The sequence below is a fragment of the Durio zibethinus genome, chromosome 2 (assembly GCF_047325235.1).
Source record: "Durio zibethinus cultivar Kanyao isolate XHJ-2024 chromosome 2, ASM4732523v1, whole genome shotgun sequence".
In the NCBI taxonomy this organism is placed as follows: domain Eukaryota; kingdom Viridiplantae; phylum Streptophyta; class Magnoliopsida; order Malvales; family Malvaceae; genus Durio; species Durio zibethinus.
The window spans coordinates 11,810,972-11,828,556 of record NC_143163.1 but is presented as its reverse complement, the minus strand read 5'-3'; the positions used below and the strand labels follow the sequence as shown (position 1 = coordinate 11,828,556).

Genomic DNA, 17,585 nt, shown 5'->3' with positions numbered 1-17,585 from the left:
ATCAAAATGATTGAAGATTTAAATTTTCTATAATGGGTTATGCCTAATATGAGGATTGTTTTAGATGTTGCATCAAGAGGTGCTTTGTTAAGTAAGACTTCTGATATAGCTTATAAGCTTATTAAGGATATGATGACTAATAATTGTTAATGGCCTAATGAGAGATAGCATTCGAAGAGAGCCTTATGGGTGTATGAGGTTAGTGAGCTTATAACGTTTAGAGCTAAAGTAAATTTTTTAGCCAAATTTGCAAAGTGTTTACATAGTAAGCTTACACCTTCAGAGTTGAGTCTTAGTCATTCTAGGTTTACTCATACCTATAGTTCCTTAGCTATTTGTGATTTATGCGAAGTAGGTCACCCAAGGGAGTCATGTCCGAACACCCATCTATAGAGTATCCATTATTTAGTATAAATCCCTAGACAACCCAATAACCTTATGTTCCCACATATGACCCAGGTTAGAGGAATAATTTTGTTTCAGTCTAGTTCATTCAAGCACCACAACAACCTTAATACACTAGACCACCTCACCCTCCAAGTTTCAGCAGCTATCATATTAATAATAGCAGCACTTATAGCACATACCTACATGTCTATCTATGCTAACCCCTGAGAAGAAACCTTCAATCAAGGATCTCTTAAGTATTATGATTAGAACTTAAATTTCATTCATACAACCCAGAACACCATGTTTCAAAACCAGTTTCTATCCATAAAGAACTTAAAATCCTAGATTGGTCAGTTAGCAAGCCTCATTAGTACCCGATTTTAAGGTACCTTATCCAGTAACATAAAAGTGACCTTAAGAGAGAGGATAAAGAGCATTGCAAGGTAATCACACTTAGGAATGGAAAGTAGTTACTAGTGGTAGGACTTGATAGGTTCTCAAGATGTGGCAAATGAAGAGTCTGATGATTATGAGCCTGATAGAGACCTAATTCATGATGGAAAAAAAAAAGGTAAGAAAAAAGATGATGGTGTAGTATTTGTTCCTACCCAGTTACCACAAACACCATCACATATTACTTTACCCAATTCATTTAGCCTTGTTCCTCCTAGAGTTGAGTCACATAGACCTTATATTCACTTCCCTTAAAGGTTTGAGAAACAAAAAGAAAAGAAGCAATTCTCCAAATTTCTTGAAGTGTTTAAGAAGCTACTTATTAATATCCCATTTGTAATGCACTTAAGCAAATACCTACTAATATAAAATTTATGAAAGATATTATCTCTCAAAAAAGAAATTAGAGGATTATGAGACACTTGCATTCACTAGTGAGTGTACATTTATGATTTAAAGAGGACTACGTATAAAGCTTAAAGATCTTGATAGTTTTACCATCCCATATACTATAAGTAATATGTCCTTTGATAGAGTCTTATATGACCTAGGTGCTAGCATTAACCTAATACCTTAGTTTATTTTTTAGAAAGTAGGCATAGAAAAGGCTAAACCTACCTTAGTTACTATACAATTTGTCGATAGGTCACTAAAATATCCTAGAGGGATTATAAATGATGTCTTTGTTAGGGTAGAAAAATTCATTTTACCTCTTGACTTTATGGTTATAAAGATGGAGGTGAATTATGAAATTTTAATTATTTTCAAGAAACTCTTTTTAGTCACTACTAGGACTTTGATTGATGTAAAAAAAGAGAAATTGATCATGTAAGTTCAAGATCAAAAGGTCACTTTTCATGTTTTTAAAACTTTGTTAATCTTTGATGATTTTAATGTGTGTTCAAAGGTAGAGGTTTTTAGTGATGTGACTCATGATGTTTTACACCTAAACCATCTTGTTTTGTATTTTGAAGACTTCTCTGTAGTCGATGAAATAGAAGACATGGTTTTAAGTAAAGATGATAATGAGATATTGATAGCCTCTACTTTTTTATTTGTATTACCTTCTAGTGGTAAGCCTTTAGTTGATCCTAACATTCTTTCTATAATGATTAGACCTTTAAATTTAGATTCATCAGATTATGAGATATTTTATTTTGATGATGCTTATCGAAGTCTAATGAAGTATAAAAGTGATGGTCTAGTTATTATTGATGGAATAACATTGTTATTTGATTTACAGATCTATGAGCAATTTCAATTTAATCATACCTGTCATAGTCTTTCTTGGAGGAAAGGTGTAGATATAATGCAAGAAGGATATGATAAGGTTACTATTGATGATAGGCAAGTTGATTGGATTCAAAAATCATAACCACTTACCTTAGTCTTTCTAGGTGTAAGTTTGAGGGTTTTGTCAAAAAAGTCAATGTTACTTTTGTTGCTTGCCCACATGATCCACCATTAAACCACATTTGTGATGAAATAGTAAAATGAGAAGTTTTGAAATGGTTGAAATCGAGAATTAAATGTAACGTGATTACTATGAAGTTATATGGTTAAGCTTATTCTGATAGTCTAGCTTTTGACTTTAAATAAAGCACTTTTTGGGAGACAACTCAAGATTTACTTTTCATGCTATTTCTTTTTGTGCATGCTTGTGTACATATGCGTTTTCATGATTGTTTTCTTTTGCACATTCAATTTTTTCTCATTTGTACATAGTTGTTACTTTGTTCTTTCGGTTAGGTTATATTTACTTATTCATGTGTTCATTTCTTTTTTTTTTTTTTTGGTTATGTTTTTCTTTGTACATATTGACGTAGTTTCTTTATATAGTTGTTTCTTTGTTTTGTAGGTTGAATTAGAGCTTAAAGATGATGCACTAGTTTTGGCCAACCATTGATGAAAGTTTGGTCACCATGTCTCCATGTTGATAGGAGAGTTTCCTTGTTCCTATCTCTTATGCTTTATTACTTGATGGTTCCTCATTGAGTATAATATGTTGTTTAAGTTTGGGGGTATGGAAAAATTGTTCAAAAATTAAAAAAAAAAATAATTTTTCTTGATTTTGCCTTGAAATGAGCTTAACATGTGGTAACTTGAATTATTATTGTACTTTCTTTGATTAGTTCTTTATGAAGCAAGTGATGGGTAGTGATTAAAATAGCTTTAGGAAAAAAAATAAATATTGTGTGAAATATGAGATAATGCTTAGATTTAGTGAAATCTTGAATATGATTTTCATTTGACAATTAATGTTTTTGAACATTGAATTGTATTTTTTTATCTAGTATTGATTATGTGAACATGAGATTGTTTATGCATTGGTCTTTAGAGTTTTGCTTCATGATTCTATAATTTGTTTTGATAATTTCTCAAGGTTAAATCCTAAAACACACATGATTAGGAAAATAATATAAGTCATTTTTAGATCGTTTGAGCCTTTCAAGCCAACATTGATATAATTCTTTCATAGTCACCTCTTTTAAACCTTATGATATCTTTTTTTTTGTTTTGAAATTACATTACAAGTCTATAGCTTTATTTTGATATTTCTTATCTTTTTAGTCTCTTGCCTTATATACATTAGGACATTCATGCACCATTTATGAACTATGCATCATTAGGAAGAAAGGGTGGAGCTTGGATAAAGAATGAGAAATTGAAAAAAAAAATGTTAAGCTAGCTTGTAAAAGGAAAAAAAAAAAAACAAAAACAATAAAGTGTTGAAAAGCAAAAAAAATAAAAAAAAAATGGGTACAATCAAAGTTTGGGAGGTGATTTTTTAGTCAAGCTTACCTTTCTTACCTTGAAAGCTCAACTATGGATAATCTTAAACATGTGATGCATTGTTAGGATACTTAAGCCTAAATAACTTTTATCATACTCTGACCTTGGCTTTACATTACAAGCTTATTAAAGCCCTAAATGATCCTTAGTCATGTGTTTATCTACATTAATGAGGAAAGATATGATAAAAAAAACTTATAGAATATGAGCATACTTTATTGATCCTTGTTATTAAAGTTTCATGTTTTACATAATATTACTAAATTTCATATAAAGATATATGAGAGGTGTTGTTTGCTTATGGAACCATGGTTATAAATGATCTTAGCCTAGGTAGATTCTTGTATATTAGCACTTATTCATAATTTTACTTTAGTGATATCCATTGATCAATCCATGAGGTATTCATGTTGAATGAAGCATTAAGAATATATGATGATTCTTGCTCAATCTTGTCTTGCTTGAGAACAAACAAAAGCTTAAGTTTAGGGGTTTGATCGCACTTGAATTTTAATTTTTTTCATGTTCATTTTTAGTGCAATTTAAATCATATTTTGGCTTGTTCTTTAGGATTTTTGGCAAAATTACTCCTAACTACACATTTATTTCATGTGTAGGTACAAATAATCAAATTGAGGAATTTTAGACAATTTTGATACAATTTGAAGGAATTTTTGGTGTATTTGAGAAAATGACCTAAATTAGTGTTAATAAGTAAAATTGACATTGAGGGAGTTGCTTATTTTTTTCATGATTTTTTATTAGTATTGTCGTAGGTTTTTTTAGTGAATTGTTTTTTAAAAAAATTCATAGAATGTTTGAAATTTGTGTTGAAAAAATAAAAAAGATATATGAAAGGTGAAAGAATACGTTAGAAGTGTATGGGTGCATGGGTGCATAGGAGAGTGATCAGGCTTTTGGACGTAACAAGCTAGTTGGAGTTCATCAAGGCTAAGGGCTGATATGGCAATTTAAAGAGCTATGATTGGATATTAAATTGACTTCTTGAATCATCAATTTCGCAAGAAAAAAGAGCTTGCAAAGTTTTAAAAAGACACAACAAAGCAGACCCATGTAATAAGAGTAAAGCAATAATTGGGAGTATACCATCTTTTCGTTTAATACAAAAATTTTTGAAGAAGAATTGAATGTAATTATTGTGAATATAATTTTTTTAAAATTATTATCAGTTTATTTTTAGAAATTTTATTTCTATAAAACTTATCTTAATATTTACTATTTTACCATGAACTAAAAAATTTTAAAAATATCTTAAGAATATTATTTGGTACTTGTATTATAATAAAACTTATGATTTTAACTTATTATTACATGTTAAACTATAGATAGCAAATTAAGAGCATTTACTCATTGTTTTTTAAATTGTCTACACTTAAACTTTTTCTTACTTTCTTTACTTTACAAATTATATAATATAGCATATATTATGGTTACTTTCTTTCTGAATATATGCAAATTAATAACAACATAGTATTTGATAATTTATAACTTAGTAATTAATCATTAAAAACTTAAATGTAATTGGTATAACTTAATAGTTAGCTATTGATAACTTAATAATGAATTATGGATAACCAAAAATTAAGGTATCATCGATAAAATTTTTTGACAAAATACTTCTATTGGTAATTACTGACTACTTACAAAAGGATTATCGACAGACCATAATTATAAAAGAATTCGATAATTATTGACAGCATATTGGCAGAATGCCAAAAGAATTTGTTGATAGAAATACTTTTGTTGATATATCGTAGGTAAATATTTAGTAGGATTGAGAAAAATTGGTGTAGGAGTCATCGAAAGGATAATTCATTAATAACATATTTACCGACGAATTATTTTGTTGGTAAAAAATTTTGATAAAAAATAAAATTAAAATAAATTAAAGTTGTTAACAAATAAATAAATTTGCAAAAAACAAAATGTCTTTACCGACAAAATTTCCATCGATAATACGTCAATAACTAGTATAAAATTAAAATCCCTAAATCTCTCTATTATTTTCTCCCTTAGAATCTTTAAACCCAAACCATTTTCTCTTTCCTCAACCCCTGCCATTCTGCCCTCATCTATATTGCATCGCGTTCCCATTGCCAAAAGACCATCAAAGTTTCAATAGGTACTATTAATCGTCATCTTTTATTATCTTCCTATCATTAGCTCCTTGCAGCATGTATATTGTTTCTCTTCCCTTCTTGCATGCGTTTGATGCTATTTCAATTTAGAAAATTTTTTTATTCTTTAATGTGATTTTAGTTTTCAATTAGAAGTTAGTAGTCTTCGTATTCATCTTTATTATCTCATTAATTTTCAAATGGCTGACTATGGATAAATGAGGTTGATTAGAAACAAGGTGTCTAAAAATACTATACTAAATTACTATCTAATTGAAGTTGAATATTATGGAAATTAAAGTTGAATGGATAATGAAAAAGGTTGGAACTTGGTAAAAAAGATAGGGTAGGGTTATGGTAGTTAATTTTCAATTTGGAGGAATGGGCAAATTTGGGGGTGTATGATTGGATACGAATGCCTAGTAACTGTCAAGCTTCATATTCATTTTGTTCTTGTTAGTTTGGAAGAATATTCTTAATAACTTTACTAATTTTATAATTCCCGTTTCTTTCATAATTTCTTATATGCATGGTTTCAATCAAGACAAAGATAAGTAGCCATTAAGAAAAAGTTAAAAATGAAGGAAATAATGCAAAAAGTGTAGTCAGTTCAAGTAACATGTGTACATAATATAAACTTATCCCTTATATCCTTCAAAACAAGTGATGTTTTAGAATTGATGCTCAGCTAATTAACTATAAATTAACAACATACATTTTAAATAATATATATTAAACGTCAAGAAATTTAATCAAAGAATATAACTAAAATTATAATAACTAATTGACGAGATTCGTATCTCTTTGCATACATAAGCAATGCATGTATTGCATCTTTGATTAGATTATTGATGTAGGCATATTTTAGGGGTGGGGCTTATTTGTCAATTTATTCATGAAAATTAAATTTTACTCTTATATATGTTTAAGATTAATTAATTACTCTTTGGTTACAAAAATAATTTTATAAGGGTGAAAAAATGTAGTCGATAAAAAAGATTAAAGGGACCAATGATTCATACATTCATGTAATAATAGTAGTATAACATATATCGGGGATTTAGATTAAGGCATCTTTTCTTTTCTCAAGTAACAAGAAATATAGAAATGATGGGTCAAAATCCCATGACACCCTAACAATTGGCTAACCTTGAATTTGAATGCTTAGTTGTGAAACCCATGTTCAGAATAAAATATACTGAGAAGTTAGCTGCCATATTGTATTTTCTTTAGTCTTCTTTGAACTGTGTAATAGTATGATTTTTCTTCATGCAACATGTGTTATACTTGTGGTTAAGGCTATTGTTTTTGTTTTTTATTTTCCCTTTACTTAAAGATCCTTTCTGTTCAATGAAAACTATGCACTTGTAGGGGACTTATGTGCAAATATGGTATAGTTTCTAAGTTTAACTAAATTTAAAATATTGAAACTTCTTAAACTAATTAATATATTGATATCATTTTCAGAAATATAAACTTATTTAATAAGGGAAAGCTTGCTTTCAATACTTTTCTTTATATATCTATTTATACACGTGAAAGACATACATTTCCTCTTTGATTCTCTCTTTCAAATTCATATATTTAAGATGACCATGCATGCTTTTCATTCTTTTCTTTTTAATGAACATACTTTTTTTATTCATTTTCATAATACTTTTATTATTTTTCATTCCATTGACTTTGAAAGTAAAATAAACTCCGTAAAAGTGTCTCAAAGAAAATCTTCTATATCGCCTCAAATTGCACTAAGAAGTCAAGTATTTGAGGTATTCTTTGGTCATTAATATAAAAAATATATTATGTTTATGCTAAACATTGGACTTGGTTATGAAAGTGTTAGTGTATAATGGAATTTATTAGACATTTTTTTATGTCTTACAAGGGTAATTTGTAATGTATACCAATAATTACTAATATGGTCATTTGGATAACTTAAGTTAATCATTTAAAAGTTGTTCATACTTTTAAATTGTTATTGTTTACAAGTATGTTACTTTTATAGTTTGCATGCTAGATTTTTTAAGATTTTTTGTGCTATTGATGGAATATTATGTAAAATAGACCAATTATTGCTCATGTTATCCTTTAGATAGCATAAGTTAATCATTTAGAAGTTATTAAAAGTTTTAAAATGTCATTGTTAGACTTGATCGTGAAGATGTTAGTGTATAATAAAATTTGTAAAACTTTTTAATATCTTACAAGGGTAATATTATAGTATAAACCAATAATTATTAATATAGTCATCGAGATAGCTTAAGTTAATTATTTAAAAGTTGTTCAAACTCTTAAATTGTTATTGGTTAATTAAATAATATTTTTGTAATACACATGATTGATTTTTTTAAGATTTTTTATGTCATTGATAGACTATTTTGTAAAATAAACTAATAATTACATCATTTTATCATTTAAATAATTTTGTATAGTATACCAATAATTACGCATATGATCAACTAATAAAAATGTTAAATACTTTATAAGACTTTAATTGCTTATATTTTAATTTAAGATACTAAAGAGTGATATATTTTTAAAACTTTTATAATGATTTTAATTATGGTTGAAAAAAATAGACAAAGATCGCCCTTAAGTGTATTCTCGTTTAGATGTAAATGGATATATTAAATCAAAATTTTTACAATGGTATGAAAAAATTTATTGGATATGCTTTTTTTCAACTATACTTTATAAATAACGAGAAGATTAAGTGCCTTGTGCTTTGTAAATAATAGGAAGATTAGGTTCCTTATGCCTAATGTGAGAACAAAACATTGTGGTTAGAATGTACAAAGCACACAATCCTTTCTACTATATTGCAACTTTTAAATTATAAATTAGAGTTTAATATGAGTAAATCATGTTTTGATTGTCTGATGAGTATAATAAAAGATATGTTGTAGGTGAATGCAAAATTACTAGAAAACTTCTATAAAATGAGAAAAAAAAATGATAAAAGTTGGAATTGGTTATAAAAATTCATGGATGCAAAAATAATTACATGTTTTATAATGAAGCGACAAATTTAACATATTGTTGCTTATGTGGTCATCTTCGATATTTAAGGAATAAGTCGGTGGTAAGATAAAAAATAAATTTTTTTATAAAATCTTATATTATATACCCCTGATACTGAGACTTCAAAAACTTTATATGTCAACTAAAACTATTGAATATATAATATGTCATTCCTATAACCAAAGTCATGATTGTGTGCTTTAACATTCTGTTGATAGTGAAGCTTGAAAACATTTTAATCACAACCATGAATGGTTTGCACTTAACTTCAAAATATAAGACTAGGGTTATGTGTGAATGTTTTTGTTTATTTGATCCAAGTAGGAAACCATACTCTTGTTGGCCAATAATGCTTATGGGGAATACAATTTGTGTTTAAGGTTATGTATGAAGCAAAAATATATTTTGTTGAATATAGTCATTCCAAAAAAGAGTAGTTTGAGATAAAATATAGATATTTTCTTGAAAACTTTAATAGATGAGTTTAAAATATTATGATCAAATGGTATTGTAACATATAATGCTTATAAAAAAAAAAAACAAAATTTATGCTTGAGAGTAGCCTTTTTATGGACAATTAATGATTTTTCTACATATGATATATTGTTCGGATTAAGCATTTATGAAAATTTATCATGTCTTTATTGCATGAGACAAGAAAAGTCTTTTTGATTGGATTATGGTAAAAAGCCTTGCTTTTTTTATTGTAATTATTAGTTTTTGCCTTATGATCATCCTTTTAGAAGGTAAAAAGATAAATTTCAAACAAAAATTAAACATGACTTTCTTATTGTTTCGTTATCAGGTGAAGAAATTTTGGCTTGATTAATAGCTTTCGTGATATCATATTTGACACTAAATGTAGTGATTAGAAGTAAGATGGTTTTGGTGAAAGTTATAATTAGGTGAAAAAAAATATATTTTTACAAGTTGCAATATTGATATATCAATCTTATTTTGCACAATCTTGATGTGATGCATATTGAGCATAATGTCTTTGATAATGTCTTCAACATAATGATAGATGTTAAGGGCAAACCTGAAGACAACATATCTAAAGGTGTATTGCAAGTAACTCGAGTTAGAATTGGTTGAAAGGAATGGAAAAGTTTTTACATCTAAAGCTTCTTACATTTTAAGCAAAAAACAGAGAAGAGATGTTTGTGCATGGGTTAAACAATTAAGATTTTCTTATGATTTTGTATCTACTATAGCTCAATGTGTAAGCATGATTGATTGCAAGTTTATGGGATGTAAAGTTATGATTGTCATTCTTTATGAAATGATTGCTTCCAATTGCTTTTCATGATTTGATGCCTAACTTTATTAGGATGCAATTACTAAGCTATCTCATTTTTTTAAAAAGATTTATGTTCTACTGAAATACATGTAGATCATATGAAAGTGTTAAAAAAAATTCTAGAAACAATCTACAAATTAAAAATTATTTTTCATTTAGGTTTCTTTGATTTTATAGAGCATTTACCAATTCACTTGCCTAATGAGCCAAAAACTAGGGGATCTATTCATTATCAATGGATATATCCATTTGAAAGGTAATATAATTCAATTGTTAGTCATTAATATCGATTAATTCAATTTTCCTTCAATAACATTTACATTGTGCTATGATGATGACTAGATTTCTTCATTATGTCAAGAAAAAATATACTAATTGAGCATTTATTGAAGCATTTATAAGCAATGCATATGTTATTGAGGAGATATCTCTTTTTTGCTCATTCTATTTTGATCCAAATATGTTAACAAGATTGACTTAAGTTTCATGTAATAATGATGGGAGAGTCGTGGAATCTAGAGAAAGTTCTTTTATTTTCACACATTATGGCTAAGCATTTGGCCCATAAGATAAGTCTTAATGGCTATTAATGGATGAGCATATCATGACACATTTAAATGTTTTATTGAATTGCGAGACATAAATTCGTACATTGAGTAAGTATTATGTCAACTCTACAATGTATATTGTTAGGTTGATAGTTTTTTCTAATTTGTAATTCACAATGATAAAATATTTGATGACTTAATGAAAAGAGAATATGTGAATATAAGTATTGCAAAATTAGAGAAAGCACATGAGAAAAGATTTTCGTAACGGTTAAGACAATTTGTAAGTTTAAAGCATAATATTATATATGAATAGAATATATTTTCATATAAATTTAAAGAATGATCAATTTTAATATTTTTCAAATGGATAGATTGAAGAGCAAAATGACGAAATCGATCATCATTTAGTTGAGATAGCTTATGGCGCAGGTTCAAAGTTACTTTATGAATGGCTTTAAGTTTCATAGAGCTAACTATTGTCAAACTTGAAATATCATGAATTATTGGCTAGTGTGAAACGAAGTTGTTACAATAATTGTGAACATAACTTTTATGGTATCTTGGAAGATATCATTGAGTTAAAATACTTTGAAGCATGGATAAGATTGTACTTTTAAAATGTTATTAGTTTGACACAAAAAATGGTGTAAAGGTAGATCCCCTATCATGGTCTTATTGAAATTAAACACAATTTAATATGTACTAGCAATGAATCATTTGTTTTAGCTGAACAAGTACATCAAGTTTCCTATACAAGCTACCTTTATAGAAAAAGATATCAAAATGATTAATAGGCTGTGTTCTAAATGACTGGTGGTTAGTGTTCTAAACAAATGTTAGAAGTACATATCAACTTAGTAATATTCATGGAGATGAAGAAAAAACAATTGATTTAAATGAAGATGTGTGCTAAGAAGTTAAAGTTTCTATTCCACGAAATGTTATTATCTTAGAAAAACTTGATAATCCTACAATTCTTGTTGTTGGTGATTGTGAAGAGATAAATTTATTATAACCGATTCAAGAAGAAAAAGATGAAGAAGTTGATGAATAAGATAAAGATGAAGAACAAGGATAAGAACAAGAAAAAGCTACAGATGATGATGACGACGATGATGATTATAACAATGATGATGAAACATGAGCTTGTTTATTCTAGTAGTAATTGATGTATTTAGCATGACTTTTAATATTATATATAATGTTTATTTGATTTAGCCAATATATGTAACTTTAAATATAATATTTACTTGATTTGCCTATTTTAATTATAATATTTTATATGCTTATTTTATATTTATTGCTTAATTCATCTAATGTTCTAATACTAACATAATATTATAAACTAAAAGAATAAAGTCTTTTAGTGAGAGTTACAACTCTTACTAAAAGTCCATATAATCCTGACTCATTTTTTTAGCAAGAGTCAATGTGACTCCAACAGACTCTCGTTGTAAGTCTCATTAATAATATATGATAAGAGATAAATAAGACCTTTGTTATATCTATCATTTAGTGAGGATTAAAAGACGTTAACTAAATGTAAATAATTAGTGAAAGTTAATTTCAGTTATCACTAAATATAAAACTTATAGTAAATCAATTTTGACACTCACTATATTTTTTGCATTTAATGAAAGCTTTTATTAACCTTCATTTAAAGATTTTACTTTTAGTGAAAGTTTGTATTGATCCTCATTTAAAATTACTTTTACTGAGTTGTGACTTTCATTATAGTACTTTATATCATTTAGTGAAAAGATTTGAGATCCTTATGAAAAATACTTATTTATGTATTTTTATTTAATTTGTTAATTAACGTATATATATTTTTTTATATTTTATAATTCTTACTCCAAACAAAACATAAATAAATAAAACCAAATAAGCATCCACATATTTAAACTCCAAATAACATACAAATATCTTTTGGACATATAAACTCTTTTTAACTATTCTATAGTTTTTTATCTAAAAAACTTAAGACAGGTTAGCAAGATAATTAAGCAATAAACAGTCAAAATCAACAGGAATCTCTTCCTACCCTAAGTGTTCCACTGCCACCTGCAGTGCTAGCCTCACTTTGCAGCATGTGAAGGCATTTGCTTCCACCAGAGCTCATGCCAAACTGACTGTGCAAACCTTGTTCTTGTTGTTGTTGCTGCTGCAGGGATGAAAATGGTTGCTGAGCATACAACATGAAGGACCGTGCAGACATAAATGATTGTGGCGTCACCTGTTGAGCTTGTTGGTGCTGCATGTAGGGATGAAAATGCAGAGAATTGCAGTTTTTCCAGTATGCTTTGCTGAAGGGACATAATCACATCTAAGGGATTCAAGTTGCTTGTACCAAGAGAATATAAAATTTGCTAAAAATTTTAAAGCATATAGCATCATATAAACACAGGCCATGTTCCCATTCATCTCCCCGGCATCTATTGCTTCATCAGTACGTGAAGTTATAGTAAAGACAACACCAACAAACCTTCAATTACCAAAGAAATAGCATGTGCCTCACTAGCAACCAGGACTGATGCATCATTGTCAAGACTCCACTCAATTCCTGCCAATGACAAACCAAACTATGTAATGGACATCACTAACAGCAATAAAATTCATGGATTAAGAAACTATGAAATGGTTATAAGTTTACATACCAAAGCATTAATGATAGAAGGAAAGCATCGGATATATGCCAAGATCAAGTGTTGTTAAATTCGGAAGCCAATGCAAAGGGTAATACCCCTTGGGTCAATAGACGTGTTGATATTGACAAGTAGGTAAGTTGTGGATCAGATGTTGAAGAATATTAGAAGTTAAAAAAGATGATTGTCAAGCATGACTTCCGTCGTTTAGGTTCAGTATACATTGTACATGGCTTCAATTCTGTCATATGTGCATATGCATCAACACTGTCGGAGACCTATATATATGCTTAGACATGGATATAAACTTTGACATAGATACACATGTGCATTGGGAGGTCCAATCCTCTAAATATATGAAAAAGTTTTTTAAAAAATTGAATGTATCCATGTCGGATAAATATTTAGATCTGACACTAACCTCCTCAGTTCAAGTAATATAGGACCAGACCATTTATCTATTATAAAAGATCAGAGCTTGTTGGAAAATTAATTAAACCTTAATGCGGTATTCAACGGAGCCAAATTCATACTCATGATGATCAACCTCTACGGGCTTTTCTGCACTGTCATGACAGGAAAAACATTGATTATGAGAATGGTTTCTATTGGCCATAATGCAAATTAGATACTATGCAAGGTGTGAGAAACCAATTCTGAGTGCAGCCGTAACTGGAGTAGATAATCTGCCACAAGAGTTGGACCAATTACAATCTAATATTAGTTTTACCAAAGCAAATCAATAACCAGGGCAGAGAAACTAATAATTTGAATTTTGAATGCAAAGCAGCACACTGCAATTTAACTTAACTTTAGTGAGATTAGTATCATCTTTTGCACAAATCCTAACAAAAATAATGGGAGAAACAAGAAAAAGTCCAGCATATATCAAAATTGCATTTAAGCTGTTTCAGATATATCAGTAGAGAAAAAAATAAATTTAAACATCCAAGCATATGCACTGATATTTGATACATCAGCACCGTAACTTCATAACACTTCTATTTGCTAGGAGAGCACATGCTTAAAACTGGGACAACATGAAATGCTTCTATATAGAAAAACGTACAAGACTTTCCTACCAGTTTTATGTTGTAGATTAATTTTATTTCTAGCTTTTCATGCATCCTCCTCATTCTTTGTCAAAGAATGATGGGCAGAAAATATTAAAATATAGTATTAAAACTGAAGTGCAGAATATTTAGTCTCAAAAAGAACAGAATGAGGAAAAACTTTAATTTTTATAAGAAAATCGCTTCCTATCCTTCCTTTTGGTTATGCCATGTATAGTCACTAATATCATCAGGACATATAAACCGATGATCCATATATGTTTGGCAGATGGCAGTATTACCATTAAGCAGCTTCAAAATAATATATATATATATACACACACACACATTTGACAGACAGTATAACATCAAAAGATTCGCAACAAAACATTCTTCGACTTACAGTCAAAGTAAAATAATATAAATACCTTATTCGTGATAGGAACTTTTGCAAGGTAAGGTTTCTCATTACATAAATGATGGAATCCATAAGCAACTTGTGCATCCATTCCTGAATTTAAAATGAAAATAATAAGATTCTTAAGAACCAGAAATAGTAATAACAATAATAATAGTAAACAGAAAAACATCATAGGCAAGAATGAGTAATATGACATCATTTGTAACAAAGAAACTTAATATATGATTTCTAAACTTTGCCTAAGTCTCAAATTTTACACTGTTTTCCATTTTACCAAAAGCTTATTTGGTCTTGCAAATATAATCCAAATTAAGATTCTCAAGCTACAGCTCCTCACCATGTGAATTTCCAAATACAAAAATTAAAACTAACAAAATTTAGAAGTTAAACCGTATACCATACCTATGCTAAAGTAATTAAAGAATACTCCTTCATAGCATTTCACTTTGTCAAGAACATCCCCCTCAATCTCCAAAGTCTGCAATCACGGACAAAACTTCCCATTTGAATTTGAAATTCCACATCATAAGAACAATAAATCACAATCAAAAGAAAATTGGATTTAAAAAAAAAAAGAACATTAATGTCTCAAGTATAAGAAACCAGAGGGTAGATCAAGCTGAATACTTGGAAAGAAGCAGTTTTAGATATATAATGCCATAGTTCATTTGATAATGTGCAATATATCGGATTAAATCATTAAAGCATATGTTGATCTATGACCTAAAAAGTACTCCTTTCCAAAAACTTGTCTCTATAATTTTAATATCAAGTGAAGATAGAAACATACACGTTTTTAGATAATTATACTACTATATGTTACCATCAGATTATTTTTGGTGAATTCCAATAATACCAAATAAAGTAACCTAATAACCAAAGTCTATAAACTAGATTGGATAAATTTTTTTTTTTTAAGAAAAAATTAAAAAATAAATAAATTATTCAATCTTTCAAATCAAAATAAAATACATTATATTTAATAATTTAAAATAAATAATTATAAATTATATATTTAAAATAATTTTAACAAATAATCCCGTAACTCGAACCAAAACCTTCGAATAACTCAATTAAGCATAATGTTTGTTCACGCATCAAAAAATAGCCACGCAAATAAAACAGAGGATTTAGAGAAGAGTCAACGCCCCTTCTTAGTGGGCCCAGGCATCAGTGATGATGACAGGAAAAATTAAAAAGTAATAATAAATTATTATTTTTATCTTGAAATAAAAATTAAAGGAATTAAAAAAAAAAAAAGGACATCAAAACAAAAAATTTATTTCCAATCATTCCTAGATTTAAAATTTTCAGAAACAAAAAGGGGAAAAAAACTGTCTTTGCTAATTACAACAAACAAACACCGCGTCGTAAATGATAGCTTAATAAGTACACAGATTAACCCTATTTTTTAAATCAAATTAATCGTTACAATTACATAATAATAAAGTAATCCACACAGATTAATATTGAAACATTTTCTCAAGAAACCCTATGCGAATTAACAAGTTCACCAAATTCTTGAGCAGATCAGGGGTCGATATCGAAGAGGAAGTAAATGGAGAGGTGAAGAAAAAGATTTAGAGAGAAGGAAAGCATACGTTGATATCATCGCCAACAAAGTTGATCTCGTTGTTGGCCTTCTGGCCCACCCAATAGGAGCCCACCTTGTTCAATATCGTCGCCGACGGATTATCACAAATTTGTTGCTTTTATTTTTCCTCCTCTGATGCCTGAAAGAGAAGCCTATGTATGCCTGTATGTATTCCAGGCATAATATTTAGAGAAAGAAACAGACGTCCTTGTTCTCTCTCTTTAGATTTTGATAGAATCCCCACTAAATTTACTTGCATTTTAACGAAACAGAGTAAGCGTAAATTGTAAATCAGATTCAAATCCACAGAGCACATTTGATTCGTAGCTTATAGTTATTACTGTGAAGGATTCAATCAATTTATCAAAATAATAAGACGAAATCCAAAACAAATGCCGCGAAACCAAGTAGAAAGCAAATCAATAGACCTGGAAAATTGAAAAGAGTGAGAGAGAGAAAGGAACATTAGGTTTGAACAATCAGATCCTTAGAGAAGAGATGCCAGTTGGTGAAAGTGAAGCAGTGTTTCCGGTTGAAACAAAGAAGATTGGGAAAATTTGATGTTTAAAAATAAAGGCATAAAAGGTAATTAGAAATGAAATTACCTTTTTTTTTTTTTCTCTTTCTTTCTTTTGCGTCAGTTAGCTTCATTGTGCGTTTTTGGGTGACGTTTTTAGGGAGGTTGTTTAGAAGGAGAAGTTAGGGGTGCTATCTTTTTAATTCTAAAAATTTTTGTTTAGTTAGTGTTAGCAGTGACTCATATATAAATAATAATTAGTGAGGATCAAAACTAAGTTTACACTAAAAATTACTTTCAATAAGGGTTATAAGTAAATTTCACTAGAACAAAATTTTTAGTGAAGGTCCGTGTGCGATCTTCATTAAATTCCTCACTAAAACTCATTTTTTTTATAGGGATATATGCTTGATTTTTTTTTCTACTTATAAAATATTTGTGAAATGTTTTTGTTTTATATGATAATTATAATGGGACTAGTAGAAAGAGATATAACACTTGAGATAGATTTGTAACCGGATTGATGAGAGGTGAAACACTGTCGAGTCATTTTTAGCACCAATGAGAGATGATCCACCTATCGAATTATTTTTAAGACAATGATAGATGATCCATCTACAGAGCCTCATGTCAATCCATCATTTTGTTGATGAATCACTTATTGGATACTTGACAATTGATAGTCTTAATGAAGAAGGGAAGATAGCAAA

The 17,585-nt window shown here is 28.6% G+C and overlaps 1 long non-coding RNA gene across 8 annotated transcripts; it reads right to left on the bottom strand.

The window, feature by feature from the left end:
* Positions 1–12,521: 12,521 nt before the first annotated feature.
* On the bottom strand, positions 12,522–17,202 carry LOC111308129 (uncharacterized). Of its 8 annotated transcripts, XR_016331157.1 has the most exons (7): positions 16,964–17,202; positions 16,366–16,786; positions 15,167–15,242; positions 14,772–14,854; positions 13,943–13,977; positions 13,791–13,857; positions 12,522–13,209 (listed from the first exon to the last, which is right to left on the bottom strand). It is a non-coding gene; the product is annotated as an uncharacterized LOC111308129 (long non-coding RNA). The 8 variants fall into 8 exon arrangements; XR_016331164.1 differs by lacking the exon at positions 16,964–17,202 and having other exon boundaries at positions 13,965–13,977; positions 16,366–16,954; XR_016331172.1 differs by lacking the exon at positions 16,964–17,202 and having other exon boundaries at positions 12,522–12,952; positions 13,132–13,209; positions 13,304–13,977; positions 16,366–16,953.
* Positions 17,203–17,585: the final 383 nt, after the last annotated feature.